This window comes from Loxodonta africana, chromosome 25 (assembly GCF_030014295.1).
Source record: "Loxodonta africana isolate mLoxAfr1 chromosome 25, mLoxAfr1.hap2, whole genome shotgun sequence".
In the NCBI taxonomy this organism is placed as follows: Eukaryota; Metazoa; Chordata; class Mammalia; order Proboscidea; family Elephantidae; genus Loxodonta; species Loxodonta africana.
In genome coordinates this window covers 13,287,411-13,310,830 of record NC_087366.1, presented here as the reverse complement: position 1 = coordinate 13,310,830, position 23,420 = coordinate 13,287,411, and positions in this window count along the sequence as shown.

Sequence of the window (23,420 nt, the reverse complement as noted above, 5' to 3'; positions counted from 1 at the left end):
GAAGTATGACTCTAAACTTCTGGTGAGATATCACTGGACATCACACATCTTATTTAGCTAGCTAAAACAATAGAAGATATCACTGATTCTTAAAAGCTGGAAATTTCCATAGTGAAAACTAAATGTTCTGTTATGCGAAGAACTAGTAGACTAGCTCTTTGGGAGTGAGGAGTGAGGAGTGTGGGGTATAATTGAGCATTTCCAATTTCCTTTCAAGCTACCACCATGATGTCCCTGAGTACACAATTGGTAAGAGATGCTCATAATTACCTCTAGAGAGCCACTGACAGCCGTCTCCATCACACTACCAATTCCTTCTAACTCTGAAGGGAATAATAATAATAATAATGCAACCCTATAATCCTAAGAAAAAATTGACCGTAATGAAGTTTGAGAAAGTTTTGATTTTCTTTTTTAATTTAAACGACCTGTTAATATGTGAGAAACAAAATTTCTATTTTTGATTTCATAATGTTTTTACTATGATTCTAAAAATATCCATAAGAGGTAACTTGCTATGTTTTATGATAAAGTACAATTGTTTTGCACTTGAAACCAAGGCATTCTTGAAGTTACCCAAAATAATGGTCACTGCAGAGACTATAGTCTCAATTCCTTCTTATTATAAAATAACGATAATGGTCTATCATAGTCAGGGTATAAAGACTTTTGATAGTCTTTACACTCACCTATAGAAAAATGACACAATACAATACAACACACAGTATGGTTTTGTGAATAATTCTTTCTGATTAGTGCTAGAGATTAGTTTAATTTTTGTTTTGAAAACTACAGAAATGATTCATATTAGTTCTAATAATATTGATTAAATACATTAATATAATCATCATCAAGAAGGAAATGAAAATTTCATGTTTGGAAACAGAAATTTCCCAAAGTGATGATGGATTAAGCATCAATTTTGACAGGGTGCCTGAATTCAAGGATTAGCTTTTACCTTGGTGAACTTAAAAGTTCATAGCTCATTCATAATTGAGATGTGTCAGTTTCTCGATAAAAAATCTTTCTTTTGGAGGTCTTAAATATTTTAGAGGAACAAAAGTCTAGTTCTCATAAGTTATGAATAATATATACTATTTCAACTGATATTTTAGATTTCTTTAGCAGTATATCACTACAATTAACTAATTGTTTTCAGACCTTTGCTAGTCTTGAAATAATCGCATCACCGGGCTGTATACAAAACTCCAGGGGATGGGCCTAAGCATCTATGATTTGACAAGTTTTGTGGGTAAATCGCCTGTCTGTTCACTTTTCATGCTGTGGTGCTTTGTGTGTTGCTATAATGCTGGGAGGAATACCACCAGTATTTCAAATACCAGCAAGGTCACCAATGGTGGCCGGATTTCAGTGAAGTGTCCAGACTAAGAAGGGCTAGGAAGAAAGGCCCGGCAACCAACATCTGAAAATTAGCCAGTGGATCAAAGCAGCACACTGTATTATGGTATAGTGCTGGAAAACAAGTTTCCTAGGAGGAAAGACCTGGCAATTTACTCCCATAAAGATTACAGGCTAGGAAATCCTACGGGACAGTTCTACTCTATCCTGTAGGGTTTCTAGGAGCCTAAATTGACTCCATGGCACACAACAACAACAACAACAACACAGGTTGGAAGGCACTATCCAAAAGACAAAACAATGGGCTCAAACGTGCCAAAGATATTGAAGATAGAGCAGCAACCTGGCAAATTTTTGTTCTGTTCTTTTTGTTTTTGTTCTGTTGCCATGAGTTGGAGTCAACTCGATGGCAACTAACAACAGAGGGTACATCTGACACTGGAGCTTGGTAAACTAGCACTCACCACCTTAAGAGCAAGCAATATAAAAATATTTGTTTTTAAAATCACAAGGCAAACATCAAAATAGAAAATGTAGAGTGGATTTTTCCCTTCAGTATCAATGGTCTTGTGATTGCATCATTGGTAAACCACAGAGATGTGAAAATTTTCCAATTCATTCAGTAAATATTTTTTTAAGTGCCTTGAGTTCCTGATAGTTTAATGTGGGAAGTCCCTTCAGTGGTTGTTTTCCCTTTGCTTATGTTTTAATAGGATGATTTTCCTTCAGATATTATCCTGAATGGTTACAAATGAATTTGTGACACGTTCGTTACAGGGGAATTCATATTTCTTTTTAAAATGGTTTTCAAAACATTGAATGCCTTTCATTGCTTACCTATGTAAATCTTTCAAGCATGGTTCATTGTCTTCTCCTTCTACTCTCCCCTTTTCACTTCTTCCTCCACGCCTTTCTTTATCTCCCCTTCCCCCTAATTCTCCTCCTCTTCCTTCCTTTCTGTTTCTCTGCTAGAGGCCCCTAACTTCATCCTTATCCCCTAGCATATGCTTTCTTCAAAATACAATAACCAAAAAGCTGAAAACTCTTTGTAATCAAGTCGATTTGGACTCACAGCAATCCTCTAGGATAGGGAAGAACTGCGCCATAGGTTTTCCAAGGCTGTGATCATTACAGAAGCAAACCGCCCCATCTTTCTCCCAGGGAGCAACTGGTGGGTTCGAATAGGCAACCTATCAGTTAACAGCCAAGTGTTCATACACTTCACCAGCAGGGCTCCTTTTATATACAATGCTCCACAACAAATGTTCTAAAATATGAAGACACAGACTCAGTCTTTTCTTTGAGATTGCTCCTGCTTTTATCTATCTGATTTTTCTGGCTTTGGCTAGTACACTTTATTTAAAAAGCATTTGCTCTTTCTTAAATTTTTTTTCCCTTTCCTTCCTTCCCTCCTTTCATTTCTTTTTTTTTTAAATGTGGAGAGAGGATTCAAACTTTTTATTAAGTTCATTGTACAGCTTCGTCTTTCAAAACAAAGGAAAGTTTATCATTTATCAGTGGTCGTTCCAAACCTACAATATTGCACTAAAAAAAAAAAAATGGGATGGTTTAATATACTAGTCTACCGTCATACCCACTCAACAATGCACTGAAGAAACACTTACACAGGCTTTTTTACTTCAGTGAGGAGCAGACTGAGGAGAAGGCTGAAATTGTATAAAGGAGGATTTCAAGAATTTCGGAATAGTTAGAACTGGACGGCTGTAGTGGAACAAGTGTCCTTCCAGCCATGGTTCCCTTTCCTAGGTGATAAGCAGTCCTGCATTAGGTACATAACATTAGGCAGAAGCTGGGACAGAGAGTGTGAACATTTAACTTTGAGATTCTATTATGTATACTCTTGACACTTTCTACTATGTTATACCTGACTCATATATCTCAATAAAACTAAAATAGTTCCTACAAAGAAAGAGATGATGGCTCGTAATGGAACCACAGGTGAGAATTTCAGAAAAGGTGATTTTCTCCTTTTAGATTTTTAATTAACTGGATCTTCAGTGGTGAAAGTACCAAAAGCGAGTGTTCTGTAGACTTTATACTTACTGTCAGGAAAGATACACCACATGTATCCTGTATGGATACATGTGGGGCAGTGAATTACTTAATATGATCCTACTAGCCATGGTCTTGCAACTCCCACAAAATAATTGGGTGAGATTATGCAAATAAGGTGTTTGTGGTCCACCAAGGGAATTGGACAGCCTGCTAATAATGCGAACAAGGTGCATAGAATCCTTGGGTATTGGTCAGTTTTTCCATCCCCTTAAGCTTAAAATGAGCCAGTCTCATAGGCTGAGAAGAGGACCTCACTATTATCAAGAAGAGGAGCCAGGAGCACAGCATGTCTTTTGGACTCAAGATCTCGGTGCTAAAAACCTCCTAGACTCAGAAGACAGACAGAAGTGTAACACCAGAGAAGACATGAGAAGCAGAAGCAAGTACTACAGAGTCCAGCAGCATCTGCATGAACAGCAAGAACCAGGAGACGATTACAAGATAGTACAGTGGGCTTTCCGGTCCATGAAGCAAGGTGGCTAAGTGAGTGTTCCAACCCAGAGAGCAAGCAAGCTGAGAGTCTTCAGGAAGGAGGCTTCCTGGCAGAGCAGGGAGTCTCTGGAAACTTATCAGCAGAGCTAAATACATTTGTAACACTTGCCCCAGGAGGGCAGAAGCCAGGCCCACGTGGGGACCTGGGGCTGAGGACCTAGGAAGGAGGCCTGTCCTGAGGGAATTAAGAAGAGGCCTGTCCTAAGAGGGCCAAGAGGAGGCCTGCATGGAGCTGAGAGAGCTGCCCTGCACTAACAGAGGGAGGGATATGCTCCCCTCTTGGGGGTAGACTTCGAGGCTTTAACTGAGTACTTCTGATACTGATATTGAATTGTAATCTGTTACTTCTCTATAAACTCCATAACTGTGAGTATGGTCTGTGAGTTGTATCTGACCATTGCAATGAATTATCAAATTTAACAGAGAAGTAGAGAGTGCTGGAAGGAATGGCTGGTGTCAGAATTGGTATAAAGGTTGGAGGAAGGACGTATGTCTGACCTCTACTTCATATGAATCAGCTTTGGGATGATGCTGATGTCGAGTCTCCTCTCTTTCCCTGAAGCTAGAGGAGGTTTGATGTCACACCTTTTTACAATACATTTTTATGTTGCTTTGTTTGTTTGTAGTTTATTGGATAATAAACTATATTCAATAGTAACAGTAGCCAGATTATAGTTGAGTTAGGACTGAGAGTGAACTAAATATAAAAACCAAAGAAAATCAAACTCATTGCTGACTCACAGTGATCCTATAGCACAGGGTAGAACTCCCCCATAGGTTTTCCAAGGCTGTAATCTTTACAGAAATAGACTGCCACATCTTTCTCCTGAAGATTGCTTACTGGGTTCAAACTGCTGACCTTTTGGTTAGCAGCCAAGTGCTTAAGCACTAAGGCACTATGGCCCCTTGAGCTAAGCAGGAAAGCAAAACACCAAAACTGCACCACTGAGGCTATGTGTATGCATGTGTGTGTGTATATATGCGCATATATATGTGTATAAACAACAACAAAAAAACAAACCCTTTGCTGATTCATAGCAACCCTGTAGGACAGAGTAGAACTGCCCCATAGTGTTTCCAAGGAGCACCTGGTGGATTTGAACTGCCGACCTTTTAATTAGCAGTCGTAGCTCTTAACCACTACTCTCCTAGGGTTTCCATGTATGTGTGTTTGTGTGCGTGTGTATATATATATATATATTATATATATATATAACTATAGATATACATATATCTCAATCATCTTCTCTCTCCCACCCCAACATTTACTTTATAATTGTGAAACTTAGTGCTTGGGAACAATGGCTATTTGCTGCACACTAGGAAATATAACTTCTCTAGATGTAGCTCTTTAAGGTCACTATGAGAGCTAAATACAGGGAAGTTATATTTTCTAATGGGCATTGAATAGCCGTTGTTCTCAATCACTGCGCCCTGGTAGTACAGTGGTTAACAGCTTGGCTGCTAACCAAAAGGTTAGCTGTTCAAATCCACCAGCTGCTCCTTGGAAAACCTATGGGGCAGTTCTGCTCTGTTCTATGGGGTTGCTATGAGTCGGAATCAACTTGAAGACAGATGACAACAAACTATATATATATATATATATGCATTCTTACATATATACATACATATAGTCAGAATCTACTTGAGGGTACACAACAACAACATTGGTATCTTGCATTTCCATAAAAAAAAAGTCTTTTTAAATGTTTGCTGTTAGTTGCCACTGACTTGATTTCAACTCAAGTTGACCCCATTTGTACAGAGTAAAACTGCTTCATAGAGTTTTCAAAGCTGTGACCTTCCAGAAGCAGGTCACCAGTCCTGTCTTCCGAGGCACCTCTGGGTATATTTGAATTGCCAACATTTCTGTCAGTAGTAAACCACTTACCTGTTTACACCATCCGTGTACCGAATGCAATCTTTAGGAAAGCGACGACCACATCTTTCTCCCATAGAGCAGCTGGTGGGCTTGAACTGCAGGCCTTTCAGTTAGCAGTCAAGTGCTTAACCACTGCACCATCAAGAGACTCCTTAAAAGCTTATTTTTAAAAAGGGTGTGTATGTACACACACACACACACACACACGTATATGTACATGAATTAAAAGAAGTCAGTGAAGAGGCCTACTCTGAGGTTTCATCACTATTACATTCCTTTTAGTCACGTCCACAAGCCAATTATAAAAATTACAGAAGCTCCAACACTTTTGTTTAGAAACCTGATGTCATGTTTCAGTTATCGAGGTCATAGTAAAAGAAGGATTTTGGATGTCTTCCAGTGCCATGTGAGTGTTTAATACCATTTTTTATTTGGGTCTTTGTGACCTAATCTTTACAGCTACATCCACGATAAACGAGCACCACCTTTTATAACATATACTATAGTAACAGGTATCTGCGTTTGACACATTTGCTAATTAAATATTGATTTGTTGAATGAATTGTAAGCCTGTGATATTTTTCTAATTAGAATAATGGCTTTTCCATATGCTCGCTGTTGTGTTCCTCTTTAAAATAAAAGACAGATAGGGGTATTTCAAAAGCTTAAATTATTAAGCATATTGTTCTTCAAAGTATGGTTAATAAATTAGACAGATTGTAATAGGTTCAGGCAAATTGCTTTTATTGCTTCTAATAAAGAAAGATTTCATGCTCCTAATCCACTTTTGTAATGGCAAAATGCAGCATTTAATAGTAGCAGTATGGCTTTTGGGAATACATTTACTCAGGAGATTTTACTCAATTCTTCGTGAGCAGCCTTCCAGTTGGGTAATCAAGAGCCCTAAATGTCTCACAGCAGAATTATTGTTTTATTTTAAATTGTCATAAATAAACTCTAAAAATTGAATTAACCTGAATAAAAGCAACATTGTGTATAAATAGAGCTCTCCATATAATTGAATGTCTTGAAACTATCCTGAGCGGAAACTAAACATGAAGAAAATTCATCACACACTAGGACACATAAAAAAGACAGCAGAAAGAGCGCTCTGTAAGTTTTTTTTGTTTGTTTGTTTTTATGTATGTAAGATAAGGAAGTCCCTGGACACAGAGTCCTATTGACCACAAATTGTCCTTTCAAGAATCTGATGAAGTTAAGAAAGCAAATGCTGATGTTAGAGAAAAAAAAAAAAAATGAAGTGATGATTGTGCTTTAAAGAATTTTCAGAGTTTATCACTTTTAATCTACAGGAGACTTATATAAAGTAATCTGTTCTTTATTCTTCTCCTTTGTCTTTTTGGGCTTCCTTTTAAACTCTATGACATGTTTTCCTTCTTAAATCTTTAAATTGGTTGCTATTGCTTCTTAACTATTAAGTAGATTTTTAAAAAGTAAACTGTAGAATATAGAGAGTAAGAATGCAAAGGGATCACTTTAAGGAGTAATGTATGATCTTAATCTTTGAAATATTCTTTATTTCTCACTGATACTATAACTTGTCCGGGCGCACAGAAGAAAACACTGTTAACTTTATAATTACGTTGCTTCTCTCTCTCTGTATATATATTTATATTTTACCACATGTCAGTTTCCATAGTCATATGCTACTTAGTTTTCTCTTTTGAACTGTGTATCAATAGAATTACAGTATAGAGATTTTTCCATGACTTGTATTTTTCACAGAACTATATGTTCTTATTTATTACAGCTAAGATTTCTGTACAGTATTTCATCTACAGAATAGCACAATTTACTCAATCTTGATAGGGTGTAATAACCCTTGCATTGTTTCCTGTTGAGACTGTAAAAACCAGGACTATAATAAACATGTTACACTGCCTTTTTTTGAACATATTCTACAGCTTCTTCTGGCTCTAAAAGAAGCAGTATTTCTGCCTCATAAGTTTTGAAGGAGAAAATTCAAGCAAACGTGGTTGGTTCACCCCTTATTTAAGAAAAGTACAAGCAACAGCTCAGGAACATTGTTGCATCTAAGCACAAGTGCCCTAAAGAATCTATGGGTTACATACAGGAAGACCAGTCAAAGTCAGCTGCATTCTATGATTTGCTCACTCTTCACATTTTTGAAAGATACAGGAAATTTAGTTTGCATTTCTGATAAGACAAAGGGCCTACAGAACTGAGCTAAAATTTTTAGCATGTGTTAATTGATTAATTTAGGAACCACAGATCTGTTGGTTAGTAAGTGAGCACTTACCACCGTGCCACAAAGGTATATTCTGGATATTAAACCCCAATCAGATTTATGGTTCCCAAATGTTTTCTCCTATTCTCTAGGCTTTCTATTGACTTTCTTGAGAAAATCCTTTGAAGCACAAGAGTTTTTAATTTTGATGATTTCCAACCTACCTATTTTTTTTCTTGTTGCTTGTATGCACATATATATAATATATATATACACATATATAATTATATATGTCACATATAAATAAAGAAATAAATATATATATAAACCTGTTGCCGTCGAGTCAACTCTGACTCATAGCGACCCCATAGGACAAAGTAGAACTGCCCCATAGAGTTTCCAAGGAGCACCTGCTGAGTTTGAACTGCCGACCTTTTGGTTAGCAGCTGTAGCTCTTAACCACTACTCCACCAGAGTTATATATACATATATATATATATATATATATATATATATATATAAAATACATACACATATATACATATATATATATATAAAATACATACATATATATGTAAATGGTTAGCTCGTGGTAGTGTCTTTCAATCTGGAAGCATTTTTCATTGTACTAATTTATTTATTAGTGTTTTTAGGAAGAACAAGGAAAATCTGTTCATTTTGAATGCTAACAAGAAGTGCAATGTTATTGTTTACAAAAGTATGCATAGATTAGCATGACATAAACAACCTTACAAAAGTTGACTTAAATATCGTTTATTTAGTTGGAACACGTTCTTTCTCTTATTTACCTCTCATTTCCCCTTATAATGGTTTTCGCAGCTAAAATTGCACTTACTTGTATAGTCTACATGTATGTAAGTTTTACAAGCGTCTTTTCTTATTTGAAAGAATTCTTTGGACTACTACTCATAAATTACGTGCTGTTGGGGGTTCAATATTTTAGGCAAACTCACTAATTTTTATCATACCCTTAAGGTAAAAATCATTCTGTCATTTTATCATTTGTTTCCCAAACAGTCACAGAGCAACATATATAACCATATCATTGAGTTTTGAAGTGTTCGTAAACATGGCCCACAAGTATTGCTAATTTAAGCTTAATTTGCATAATTCAGTGAGACTTGATGTAGTTTACTTCCATGTCCGACATTTTCACATGAAAATCGCAGTTTAATGGTCCTTTGTGTTGTGCATCACTCACTCAAAGAAGGCTTCTTCAAGTAAGGTCGTTTATTTAAATATAAAATTGGCATATTCACTGATATAAAAATTCACTCTGGAGTAAAGTTGGTTATCTTTTGTTTGTTTGTTTAAATGTTTTGTTTCCCTGCTTATTAACTCAGGCCGATAAAGGAAAGGGGGAAAAGGGACTAGTACTACTTATGGACAAATTTAACACATATTCGTCTATAATTTGGAATTCTTAGGCCTCACCTTATTTTTCTACAATCCCTGATCTTCCTCTAGATTCTTTGTGCCAAAACATATTCTACACTTCAACCTTCAGCTCAAAAGCTACCTCTTACAACTAGGTTTCGCTGAATAATCCAACTGAAAGTCATCTCTTCCACTTTTGATTGCATATAAAACCCTTTTAGCATTTATTTCAAAGCATTGCTCGTTTAGCAACATGTATTTAGAATAGGCAAAATGACAACACATTGCAAGATATTTTATAAAGAGAAGAAAAAGATTAAGAAAATAAAAAATATTTAACATGTCTGTAACTACCTCAATTAAATATTCTTATAATTTGTTTTAAAACATATTCCTTGGTTGTAAATGTCTCCTTCTTGGACTTTTGGGATCATTTCACCATGGATTTTTGTTAGTTGGAACCCTGATGGTGCAGTATTTAAGGACTTGACTGCTGACCAAAAAGTCTGCAGTTCAGGTCCATGACCCACTCCTTGGAAACTCTCCGGGGCAGTTCTACTCTGTCCTATAGGGTTGCTGTGGGTCAGAATCTACTCCACGGCAACTGTTTTTTTTTTTTTTGTTGTTGTTGTTAGTTAACTCACCATTGAATACCAACTATATATGTAACTCTCTTAATCTATTTCTTTAATACAAAACAATATGTTCATATGGAAGAGAACAAGTACTTATATAGGAATAAAAACATTATCTCTGTCTTAGGTAGCAATATTGTGTTCCAGGTACGTCCTTTCTCTAGGAAATCATCTACTGGCATCTTGTCCATTTCCATTTTCAACTAACAATAATTGATAGTTCTCAAACAATCCATTGAGAATCAATTTGCCAAATATCGTGGCTATAAAAATAATTGACCAAATAATTAATTCATTGAAAGAGTTTGTTTCTTTTAATTATTTAATTTTAATGCATTGGCTTTTATTTTGTTTTTCCTTATAATAGTATTTTAATGAGTTCAATATGTCTCTGTCCAAGCTCTTTGCTTGTTTATAATAGGTTTATTTAGCTTTTTCATGAATTCAGTTCAAAATAAGGTATTTTTTCATTCTACTCATAAAGTAGATTCACAAATCAAAGTAATTTGTAGTTGAATTTCAGTTTTTCTTATAACTTTTGAAGCTTCCTGTAATGATTCTATTAATGCTGGATTGGTTCCTCAAAAGTCATGCACACCAAACCTTTGCTTATATCTTCAAGTGTAGATATAGAAAAAGAAAAAATACCACGGTTCCTCGTCTCACTTCTCAGCTAAGTTTGGATATATGACATTGTTCTGGCCAACGAGAGGTAGGGATACATCACCAGTTGAGGCTTTCAGGATTTTGCTTTATAGTAGACGTACACTTGGCTGCCACGTTCCTTTTGAGTACTTCTACTTTGCTTCTTCACCTACCGCCTTTTTTCTTTCTATAATGCAGACATTCAACCTGCAGATACAATAGCCACCTTGTAAGGATAATGACAAAAGCCCCTTAATAATGATGCTAGCACATAAATAGAAGGATCTGGATTCCTGATGGGATTGTTGAGGCACTGCATCAGCTACGTGGTGTCGTTCATGATGTTTTTAGTTACGTGAGATAGAAATGCTCCCTTCCTCTCTATTTAATAAAATAAATTTTTTTTGACTTAACTAACAGTTATTTTCTCCTTTATAAATTTCTGACCTTTCTCTTTTAAGAATAAATTTAGATTACATATTGTTAATATTACATTATTAATTTTCATTGTTTCACAATTTCTGAAATTCTTCCATAGTCCTTGTCTATTTAGATGATTTATTTCTTACATTCATTTTTATATTTTTCAATACAAATTTTCATTTACCTATAGATTGAATAGATTGAAATATTAGTACAGAATTACACAAAATATTATCTTAATATTATTTGACCCATATAGTAGTTTTTATATCCTTTTTCTCATGTCTGATTACGCATGTTTTTCTTTATCTCTTATTTATATTTTAATCTTGAACTATTTATAAATTTTACTTTTTCTAATATACTTATTTCTTGTATTTTTATTAAATAAAATATTTCAAAATATTAAATACTTTTATTAATTCTTCACACTTGCCAGTGCTTTAAAATTTCTTATATCTCCCTGCTATTCTGTAAGACAATAGTGTTATTAGGCTAAAAAAAAAGTCAATATTATTTTAAGTGAAGAAATATGTTCAGTATCTCCTTCCTTAGAGTCAATCTCTCTGCTGCATAAGCAATATTTATGTATTAACTCATATAAACTCTGATAATTAGTTTGAAATTTAACAATAGATAACTGACCAAAGTTTTTCATCTGAGAAACACCATTTTTCAGTGTATTAAAACACATTTTTTCCCAGAGGTTCCCAGGGTGTTTGTTTTATGAATTATTTCTACATTTGTATACTTCATTTCCTCAATATGATCAGGGATGTACAATATGCAGAGCAGATAATTTTGAGGTATAGTATGATTCAGTGATTGTTATGAAAAGCAATAAAAACTCTTATCATTCTCTGCCACATACTCAATTCACTCAACCTAAATTATGATAACCTAATATTTGTAATATTTGTATCTGGAGTAAAGGTGGTGATTCAGTAGTAGAATTCTTCGTTTCCGTGTCGGAGACCCACGTTCGATTTCTGACCAACTCACCTCATGAGCAGCCACCATGCCTTTGTCATTGGAGGCTTCTGTGTTGCTATGATGCTGAACAATTTCATTGGAACTTCCAGACTAAGACAGACAAGGAAGAAAGGCCTGGTGATCCTCTTACTAAAATTAACCAATGAAAATCTTATGGATCACAATAGTTTAATCCAAAACTGATCATGGGAATAGTGAAGGAGTGGAAAACATTTTATTGTGTTGTGTCTTGTGTTGCCATGAGTCAGGAACCAACTGAGAAGCAGCTAACAACAAAAACCACATTTGTATGTATAAGGAGTATTTCCTTTAGCTATATCTTACATTGAAACTATGGTCCATACAATAATTATAAAATCCCAGAACTGCTACCTTTTATCCAGATACCTGTGGCTCACATGAGATAGTGTTTTGATACTTTATGCATCCTCCCTTTTAAGCCTTTTTAATGTCATTTTTTCTACCATGAGAAATTGTCACTCTTAGTCTTACATCATTACACGCACTCCTCACTTAGAAGCATGATTAGGTTCCAAAGACCAGCTCATTATGTGAAAATTGGAGTTATGTGAAAATGATTTAAATCACAAAAATGGGAAATGACTGCACCATTACAAAACTGCCAAATTATATGCATATGTAACTGCCAAACCACTAAGAATCATGGTCCAGCCAAGCTGACATAACCATCACAGCCAGCATTACTCCCACCTTGAAAGTTAGCATTTGTTATGGCCAGACATACGTTGTTAATGTGCAAAATATTTTGATAGTTGATTTTTTACTATTGAGGTAAATGCAAAAATGATGGATAATGAGATAGTCGATAAGTGATGAGTAGGTGTATATTGTTTTGGAGATCATTTTCTTCTTTTTTTAGCTAGACATTGCTCAATTTGCTTAGTGTTCTCATGAACTCTGGGATGCCCACTATACTTACTACTTTTTCTGCATATTCCTGTTTTGCATTCTTTAATTTCTACAAGTCATGGAGATCAAATAACACCTTTTAATGAGATTACTAGATAATGTCTTGTTGTGAATGTTAGCTGCCATTGAGCCAGCCTCTGACTCATGATGACCCCGTGCATAACTGAACGAAACACTGCCTGTTTCTGTGACATCCTCATGATCAATTGTAGGTCAAACTGCTGTTATCCAAATGGTTTTCATTGGCTGATTTTTGAACATAGACCATCAGACCTTTCTTATTAGTTTGTCTTAGTCTAGAAGATCTGCTTAAATCTGCTCAACATCAAAGCAACACAAAAGCCTCCACTGACATACGAGTGGTGTTGCTCATGAGATGTTGCTTTAGTCATCTGGTGCTGCCATGACAGAAATACCACAAGTCGGTGGCTTTGACAAAGAGAAATTTATTTTCTCACAGTCTTGTAAGTTACAAGCCCAAATTCAAGGTGTCTGCTCCAGGGGAAGGCTTTCTCTCTCTGTCAGCTCTGGAGGAAGTTCCTTGTCCTCAATCTTCCCCTGATCAAGGAGCTTCTCAGGCCCAGGGACCCCGTGTCTAAAGGACGTGCTCTGCTCCCGGTGCTGTTTTCTTGGTGGATGAGACCCCAACTCTCTGCTTGTTTCCCTTTCCTTTTACCTCTTGAGAGATAAAAGGTGGTGCGGGCCACACCTCAGGGAAGCTCCCTTTACATTGGATCAGGGAGGTGATGTGAGTAAGGGTGGTGATACAATCCCACCCTAATTCTCTTAACATAAAATTACAATCACGTAAAGGAGGACAACCATTCATGGCCTAACCAAGTTGCTACACAGATTTTTGGGGAGACATAATTCAATCCATGACAGATGTGTTGGCCAGGAATTAAACCTGGCTCCCATGCGTGGAAAATGAGAACTGTACCATTGAACCAACACTGCGCCTCAGTAATGTCTTACCCCACTCCAATTCCTAAAAGATCGTATCTAATTTAAAAGAAAGTGCTAGCAATGGGAAATAATAATTTGGGTGGGCCTCATCCAGTCTGACTTAAGAGAAAAATTGAGGATTCCCAGAAAAACAACAACAAAAAAATTGCCTCAAGATTTTAACACAGACATCTTGCCTGAGTTTCCATCTTGCAAGCCCGCCCTGTGGGTTGATTTTCAGACTCAAGACCGCAACATCATCTCTTCAATGGAATTTCAAGCCTGTGGCCTATCCTTTTGATTTGCTAGTACCTCCAATTGCAGAAGGCCAATTTCTACATATCAACCTCTCTTTATCTGCCTGTATCAGATTGGTTCAATTTCTTTGGAGAACCCTGACTGATACAGTCTACCAAAAAAGTTATTTTGGAATAAGTCCAAGCAGGGAGCATTTCCGCATGCGGACGCGCCGTTCAAGGAGATATTTTGCTTTCAGTGCATGTGACTTTCAAAGCCTCACCAATTATGATGATACTGTCTGGTAAACAATTGAAACATTAGAAAACATCAAATTTAAAACATTTCAAGTCCAAAAGGGTCTTACTAACTTAGGTTTACCCTTTAATAACCTATTTTTATTTTTATTTTTTTTAATATAGTGTTAACATGAAAGTTATCAGTGCTTTTCAGATTTAACTGCAAAATCCTTCCAAGGCCCAATTATTTTGTGCTTTGAATTTTTCTGTTGTTACCATGTGTTTTCATTAGTGAAATCATGCTCGTTGAGTGTTGTTGAATTTTTGACAGATAGTATGGATTTTCTTTCTTATACACGCCCACAAGCTTACCCTTAGAGTCCAGAGGGACACAACTAATTCTACTCTCACTGTCCCAAGAGTCCACTGGAAAATATGTGTTCTTAATTTTTTTTTCAAAATTTCTATGTTTCCTAAGGAGCCTTGGTGGCACAGCTGTTAAGTGCGTGGCCGCTATCTGAAGGGTCAGCAGTTAGAACTCACCAGGCACTCCACAGGAAAAAATGTGGAGTTCACTTCTGTAAAGATTTATAACCTTGGGAACACTATGGAGCAATTCTACTCTGTCCTCTAGGATTGCTATGAGTCAAAAGTGACTCGATGCCCTTGGATTTGGCTTTGGTCTATTTTTCCTACCAAAATTGTATTACCTCATACAACACCCTGTAGAAACAGTAATTTGTGGCATATGCTCTTTTTTTCAGCTTCAAACATCTATAAAAGCCCCTGCCTTGAGGCAGCATGTACTATCAGTGAGCAAAATGCTTCGCAATGAAACTGTGAGCCAGAAAAAGTTGGTGGATAACTGTATATCCCACCGGCCATGAAAAACATATAGTAGGACCTTGAAACTAGATTTGAAAACAAAGCAAACCAGGAAATGACAACATTTTATTTTGGAAAAAAAAAAAAGTTTACTGTTATTAATTTTTATTTTTTTAGTAACAAATGCATAAACATTAATTTCTCTAATAATGTAAGAAAGATAAAACCATCAGTGAAGTAGATTAATTGCTATCTTCTAGGTGAATTTTATCTATGTGAGGAGCCCAGTGGTTAAATCAGTGAGCTGCTAACTAAAAGCTCAGTGGTTTGAAAGTGGCTCCTTGAAAGAAAAATGTGGTAGTCTGCTTCCATAGAGATTTACAGCCTTGGAAACTCTATGGGGTCACTATGAGTTGGAATTCACTAGAAGACAGTGAGTTTGGTTGGTTTTAACTCTATAATGGTCGCTCTGGAATTCTGTATTTGGAACCTTCTCTTGAACACAGAGTAGCCAGAGTGAATGGAAGAAATGATGAAGTAAAATAGCTGAACGGAAAATTTCAGGAATGGTTTGAGAAAACAAAGTAAAGTATTATAACGAAATGTTAAAAAATCTGGAGTTAGAAAACCAAAAGGGAAGGACAAGCTTGGCATTTCTCAAACTGAAAGAATTGAAGAAAAATATTCAAGCCTCGAGTTGCACTATTGAAGGATTCTATGGGCCAAACCCTGGACTGTGACTCTAACCTAACTGTATGCTCGATCATTAGACAATCTAATTTATACATGTGCCTTTAAATTCCTGCTTCCCATAGAGCTTTTTCCTGGGTACTGTTTAAAAAAAGTTCTATTGCCTTTCTCACCTCTCCACACTTTCATGCCCCGTATGCACCTTGGACCTTTACTGCAGGTTCAAGAGTAACAGTGATGAGTCCTCATATACAGCTGCTCTTTAAAAAATTTAACTTAAAACTAAATATAAATCTTTCATCTTCCTAAACATTGACTACAAACATTTTCCTACCTCTGGTTGTAGCCTCCTCCCAATGTATTTTGCCTCCCTTTTTTTTTTTTCCATCTTTCTTCTTCCTCCAACAACACCTAAAAACAACAATGAAAAAAAAAAATCATTAACAACAACAATCCCTTCCCGTAACAACTGAAATTGGTGGTCCCAAAAGAAGCTTAGTGTCTTCTATATCTATTCAAAGACTCATAATTTTGTTTGACCAAATAATGGTGAAAATTCCTCCTGCTCTTATTTTAGCTCTTTCCCTTCATGGGTTACTGAAAGGAAAATCTGTTACTGTAGCATAGATATTTATTTTCCAGGCATATGAATTTTGCCCGTTAGAATATTGAAGAGTCTATGGGAACTTGTTTTTAAAGTTATAAAACTAAAGAAGAGTATAGACTATAATACAACAAACTACTAAACCCACTACCCAGTTTTTCGGTTTTTAACATTTTACCATTTTTGCTCAAAAAAACTGTTCCATTTATTTTGCATATTTAAAAATCTGTGTTGAAAACTAACCATGATACCAAATAATGCACATAAAGTATATGTAGAATCTAAAGTGGTTCTGTACAATTCAGGCGTCACTAGATAAATGTGGCCATTTAAATTTAAATTAATTAAAAGTAATTACAACTAATAATTCAGTTCCTAACTCTTGTCCAGAAACCCCGGTGGCATAGTGGTTAAGTGCTAAGGCTGCTAACCAAAAGATTGTTAGTTCAAATCCACCAGGCACTCCTTGGAAACTCTGTAGGGCAGTTTTGCTCTGTCCTAAATGGTTGCTATGAGTCAGAATGGACTTGGTGGCCATGGGTTAACTCTTGTCCTTTTCTGGTAGGGAGGTAAAACTGTGCCCATTTCTGGTGGGAATAAACAATGGTGCAGATGCTATGGAAAACAGTTTGATGGTTCATCAAAAACTTAAACATAGAACTTCCATATGACCCAGCAAACTCCACTCCTATGTATATGCTCAAAGTAACTTAAAGCAGGGATTGAGCATACACCACTGTTCATTGCAGTATTATTCACAATAACAAAAAGATGGAAACAACCTGAATGTACAAGAATAATAAGTGGATAAACAAAATATGTTATTGACATACAATGGAGTATTATTCATCCTTAAAGAGAAATAAAGTTCTGATACGTGGTACAACATGGGTGAACCTTGAAAACATTATGCTGAGTGACGTAAGACAGACATAAAAAAGACACATTGTATGATCTCACCTATACGAAATATCTAGGATAAGCAAGTACATAGAGACAGAAGTAGATAGTAGTTACCAGAGGCTGAACAAAGGAGGGAATGGGGAGTTATTGTTAGATATAGAGTTTCACTCTGAAGCAATAAAAAACTTGTGGAAACAGTGGTGATGGGGATGGTTGCACAAAATTGTACACATAATTAATGACACTGAATTGTACGTAGAAAATGGAAAATTTTATGTTCTATATATTTTACCAAAAAAAAAAATTCACTTCCTAATAGTTAGTAGTTACTATCTAATGGCTTCTGTATAGTACAACCCAGAATATGAACATTACCATTAACACAAAAAGTTCTGTTGGAAAAAGCTTGTCGAAAACATTACAGCTTTAACTGTAGGTTATTATTTTTCTCTAACCCAAGTATTGTGATAATAATAAATTACTAAAAATGATAATTAATGTTTTGAATGTTTAACATGTGGCAGACACTGCTTTAAATGAAAAGTTTACATGTCAGTTTATGTAATCTTAATAACAACAAATGAAGTGGGTATCAATACACAGAGGGTGACGGAATTTATCATCATTCAACGGCTGATGAAGAAAATGCACCAGGAAAGTAAGATAATTTCTCAAAAAAACACAGGCTGAAAAGCTAGAATCTGAACTCAGAGTTTCTTGCTTCTGAGTCCTTTCATTTAATGATCGTGTGATACTGCCTTTTTAACTTAAAATATTAAGTCATATTTGCATAGTAGAGGAAAGCAAGCAGACTTTATTTCTCAGGAGAAGGAATTTAAAACTACCACAAGGTTATAAATCATGATATTCAGATAATCTCTAAAAAAAAAAATTTGGATATGGCACTACAGTTGTCATCAAAGAGGAATTTATTTTTAAGTGACTTGCTTCCAAAAAGAGATTTAAGAGGATACAATATCTAAAAAAAAAAAAAAAAAAAGATTTGAAGACCAAATGATATTAAAGAGAAGGGAAGATTGTTAACTTTGCGAAAAGTGTGAGATTTTATGACATTTGGAAGCTAATAAGTGAGTCTGCCAGTTTCAAGATACTGGTAGAATACGTAAGACTCCTGAGTCCGAGAAAAAGGGCTTTATTACTCATGGCACAGCAAACAATAAGGTCTTCATGTTCTTATTCGTACTACTTGTCCCCAAATCCCCATCGGGATGATAAGGACAGGTCCAGGAGGATGATATTTAAATAGTGGATCTGTGTCACACCTGGGAGGTTCTAAGCTCTCTCCTACACAGGCGTTGCTGGAAAACCTACTCAAACTTTGCCCTGCGTGGAGCCATTATCTTTTTTATCCTGGAAAGGAAAACAAATCTGCCTTCTGACCCAAAGGGAGACACTACCATTATTACCCAAAGGGAAACACTACCTCTCTTATTTTGCCCTACACACATCCCTGAAAAGATAGCCTGACAAGAAAGTTGCCACAGAACATGTACTAACAGCATGGAGAATTGTTCACCAACAAAGTAAACATAACAGATTCCAGAACTTTACTCTCCGAACTTCCCCTTACTTAAAAAATGAAAATCTCCTCTAGTTCTCCATGTCTAATAGCATAGATGTTATTCCAAATGAGGGAATCTTTTTCTGACCTTGAACTATGACAATATTTTGTTATCAGGAGCATCGTTAATGAGGAGAAGCTGGCAAAGGCTCTAATTATGTATTTAATTTACATTTAACAAAATGAAATGATATTCCAGGTGAAGGTGTTTTCCTTCTGTAAAGCCATAATAAATTATGTAGGTATCACAGGCAAGAACAGTCCCATAAAAGCAATTCTTGGTGAGTACAAAAAGATGATAAGATATTTATTGTTGGTTGATAGGGGATTTGGCTCAGTATTATTAATTTTATACTTAATGTAGAAAAACATATTTCTCCTTTTGTTGATGTTGTGTGCTGTTGAACGGATTGCAACTCATAGTGACTCTATGGAACACAGCAGAACTGCCTCGTAGGGTTTCCTAGGCTGTAATCTTTAGGGGAGCATATTATCAGGTCTTTTCTCCCCTAGAGTGACGTGTGAGTTCAAACTGTTGACCTTTCAGTTAGCGGCTGATGAGCACTTAACTGGGGCTCATTTATATTTCTCCTTATTTTAGTACAGTTGAAGCAGTACAGTTACACAACCATTAATGTTCTCCAAAGTAATTAAAATTAATATTCCTTAGTGTTATGCCTTCAATTTGAGTCCTGTTTAATAACCTTTGATTGCCATGTTTTAATGAATTTAGTGTAGAAATATTGTGAGTTATGCTATCTTTTTAATCATAAACATCATGCTTTGGATTTCACCCAAATCTTGCTTATGACAGGAGAAAATCTATTGTTCTCATAAGAGGTTTTACAGGGTTTTATATGAAATGCAACATTGTTGGAAGTAAAAAAAAAAAAAAAAAGAATATTAAGAGTAAAAAATAAATAAAGACCAGGAAAATGTCTCTAAGAAAATGTTTGTAAATGATACTGAAAAATATCCCAATTTCCTGCTTTTTGATGCACAGAAAGTATCTAGTTACAACTACTAATAAAATGCTCTGGAAAAATACAGTAGCAGCTATTCTATCAACCCACAAGATTCAAACTCTCTATGTAACACCTTTAAATGCCTGAAATAAGAAAAGAAATTTCCAGCTTCTCAGATGCTACTATAATTTCCTGTATTCTCTTACAGTATGCAAACCATCTCATCTTGATAAGAATTTGGGATTAATTCAACTGAGTAAAGAGAGGAAATTCATATTTAAGAGCAGTATGAGCTATCATTCGTCATGAGCTATCATTCATCATGGTCTTACAGCACATTTAACATGATTTTATTTCTTTTTAAGTCTCTTTAATTAATATTACAAGTATGACAACATTTTAATTATCCATGCAATATCTCTCCCACGTGTCTGTCAGTTTGTCGTACTGTGGGGACTTGTGTGTTGCTGTATGCTGGAAGCTATGCCACCGGTATTCACACACCAGCAGGGTCACCCATGGAGGATAGTTTTCAGCTGAGCTTCCAGACTAAGACAGACTAGGAAGAAGGACCCAGTAGTCTACTTCCGAAAAGCATTAGCCAGTGGAAACCTTATGAATAGCAGCAGAACACGGATATACTGCCGGAAGATGAGCCCCTCAGGCTGGAAGGTGCTCAAAAGATGACTGGGGAAGAGCTGCCTCCTCAAAGTAGAGTCGATCTTAATGACGTGGATGGAGTAAAGCTTTTGGGACCTTCATCTGCTGATGTGGCATGACTCAAAATGAGAAGAAACAGCTGCAAACATCCATTAATAATCGGAACCTGGACTGTATGTAGTATGAATCTAGGAAAATTGAAAATCGTCAAAAATGAAATGGAATGCATAAATATCAATATCCTAGGCATTAGTGAGCTGAAATGGACTGGTATTGGCCATTTTGAATCAGACAATCATATAGTCTACTATGCTGGGAATGACAACTTGAAGAGGAATGGTGTTGTATTCATCGTCAAAACATTTAAAGATCTATCCTGAAGTACAACGCTGTCAGTGATAGGATAATATCCATACGCCTACAAGGAAGACCAGTTAATAAGAGTATTATTCAAATTTATGCACCAACCACTAGGGCCAAAGATGAAGAAATAGAAGATTTTTATCAGCTGCTACAGTCTGAAATTGATCGAACATGCAATCAAGATGCATTTGATAATTACTGGTGATTGGAATGCAAAAGTTGTAAAAAAAGAAGGACCAGTAGTTGGAAAATATGGCCTTGGTGGTAGAAACAATGCCAGAAATTGAATGATAGAATCTTGCAAGACCAATAACTTCTTCATTGCAAATACCTCCTTTCACCAACATAAACAGATGGACCTCGCCAGATGGAACACACAGAAATCAAATTGACTACATCTGTGGAAACAGACAATGGAAAAGTTCAATATCATCAGTCAGAACAAGACCAGGGGCCAAGTGTGGAACAGACCATCAATTGCTCATATGGAAGTTCAAGCTGAAACTGAAGAAAATCATAGTAAGTCCACGAGAGCCAAAGTATGACCTTGAGTATATCTCACCTGAATTTAGAGACCATCTCAAGAATAGTTTTGACGCATTGAACACTAGTGACTGAAGACCAGAGAGTTGTGGAATGCCATCAAGGACATAATCCGTGAAGAAAGCAAGAGGTCACTGAGAAGACAGGAAAGAAAGAAAAGACCAAGACGGATGTCAGAGGAGACTCTGAAACTTGCTCTTGAGCATCGAGCAGCTAAAGCAAAAAGAAGAATTGATGAAGTAAAAGAACTGAACAAAGGATTTCAAAGGGCCTCTCCAGTAGACAAAGTAAGGTGTTATAATGACATGTGCAAAGAGCTGGAAATGGAAAACCAAAAGGGAAGAACACGCTCAGCGTTTCTGAAGCTGAAAGAACCGAAGAAAAAATTCAAGCCTCGAGTTGCAATAGTGAAGGATTCCATGGGGAAAATATTAAACGATGCAGGAAGCATCAAAAGAAGATGGAAGAAATACACAGAGTCATTATACCAAAGAAAATTAGTTGATATTCAACCATTTCAAGAGGTGGCATATGATCAGGAACTGATGGTACTGAAGGAAGAAGTCCAAGCTGCTCTGAAGGTATCGGCGAAAAACAAGGCTCCAGGAATTGATGGAATATCAATTGAGATGTTTCAACAAACAGATGCAGCGCTGGAGGTGCTCACTCATCTATGCCAAGAAATACGGAAGACAGCTTCCTGGTCAACTGACTGAAAGAGATCCATATTTACGCCTATTCCCAAGAAAGGTGATCCAACCAAATGCGGAAATTATAGAACAATATCATTAATATTACATGCAAGCAAAATTTTGCTGAAGATCTTTCAAAAATGGCTGCAGCAGTATGTTGACAGGGAACTACCAGAAATTCAGGCTGGTTTCAGAAGAGGATGTGGAACCAGGGATATCATTGCTGATGTCAGATGAATCCTGGCTGAAAGCAGAGAATACCAGAAGGATGTTTACCTGTGTTTTATTGACTATGCAAAGGCATTCGACTGTGTGGATCATAACAAACTATGGATAACACTGCGAAGGATGGGAATTCCAGAACACTTAATTGTGCTCATGAGGAACCTTTACATAGATCGAGAGGCAGTTGTTCGGACAGAACAAGGGGATACTGAATGGTTTAAAGTCAGGAAAGGTGTGAGTCGGGGTCGTATTCTTTCACCATACCTATTTAATCTGTATGCTGAACAAATAATCTGAGACGCTGGACTATATGAAGAAGAACAGGGCATCAGGATTGGAGGAAGGCTCATTAACAACCTGCATTATGCGGATGACACAACCTTGCTTGCTGAAAGTGAAAAGGACTTGAAGCACTTACTAATGAAGATCAAAGACCACAGCCTTCAGTATGGATTGCACCTCAACATAAAGAAAACAAAAATCCTCACAACTGGACCAATGAGCAACATCATGATAAATGGAGAAAAGATTGAAGTTGTCAAGGATTTCATTTTACTTGGATCCACAATCAACAGCCATGGAAGCAGCAGTCAAGAAATCAAAAGACGCATTGCATTGGGTAAATCTGCTGCAAAGGACCTCTTCAAAGTGTTGAAGAACAAAGATGTCACCCTGAAGACTAAGATGTGCCTGACCCAAGCCATTGTATTTTCAGTCACATCATATGCATGTGAAAACTGGACAATGAATAAGGAAGACCAAAGAAGAGTTGATGCCTTTGAATTGTGGTGTTGACAAAGAATATTGAATACACCATGGACTGCCAAAAGAATACACAAATCTGTCTTGGAAGAAGTGTGGCCAGAATGCTCCTTAGAGGCAAGGATGGCGAGACTGCGTCTTAC